The 490-nt window shown below is 41.8% G+C and overlaps 1 protein-coding gene across 1 annotated transcript in view; it reads left to right on the forward strand.

The window, feature by feature from the left end:
• The window catches only part of LOC119592556 (GTP-binding protein Rhes-like), a 76531-nt gene that overhangs the window by 71762 nt on the left and 4279 nt on the right, over positions 1–490 (forward strand). The window lies entirely within an intron of this gene.

The following is a 490-nucleotide window of genomic DNA, read 5'->3' on the forward strand; positions in this document are numbered from 1 at the left end:
GTATTTCCGCTCTCTACTACTTCTTCTCTCTACCTTTTCTCCGTTATCCTACCCGTTTTCTCAGTAGTTACGCACACTCCTAAACTCACACTCTACACCTGTGTCTCCCATAATAAGATTACCAGTATTAACGTGGAACAAAAGTTTCTTACAAGAAGTTAAGGACTGACTGCGAAATGACCGATTATACGGAACGAAACGAAAAAACAACAACAACTACAATGTGATAACATTAGCCAGGCAAAATAACATTATGTAACCGTCAGGATTTTGTCTGATTAAATAGAGAAAATCAAACAAAGAGCGCTTGTTTGTCCATGTCATCTTCGTACAGTCCTGAGAGAGTCCTCTACTTCTTGAGCATTCGCTATGACGTCAGCGTGTTTCGTGTGACGTCATAAGGCCGGAGGCTCATCAATATATGATGGCGCAGGCCCGGATTATAGCTTTTCCCACGAGAGGAACCTCTGAATTCGAACAGTTCCTTGTA

This window comes from Penaeus monodon, chromosome 30, assembly GCF_015228065.2.
Source record: "Penaeus monodon isolate SGIC_2016 chromosome 30, NSTDA_Pmon_1, whole genome shotgun sequence".
Lineage (NCBI taxonomy): Eukaryota > Metazoa > Arthropoda > Malacostraca > Decapoda > Penaeidae > Penaeus > Penaeus monodon.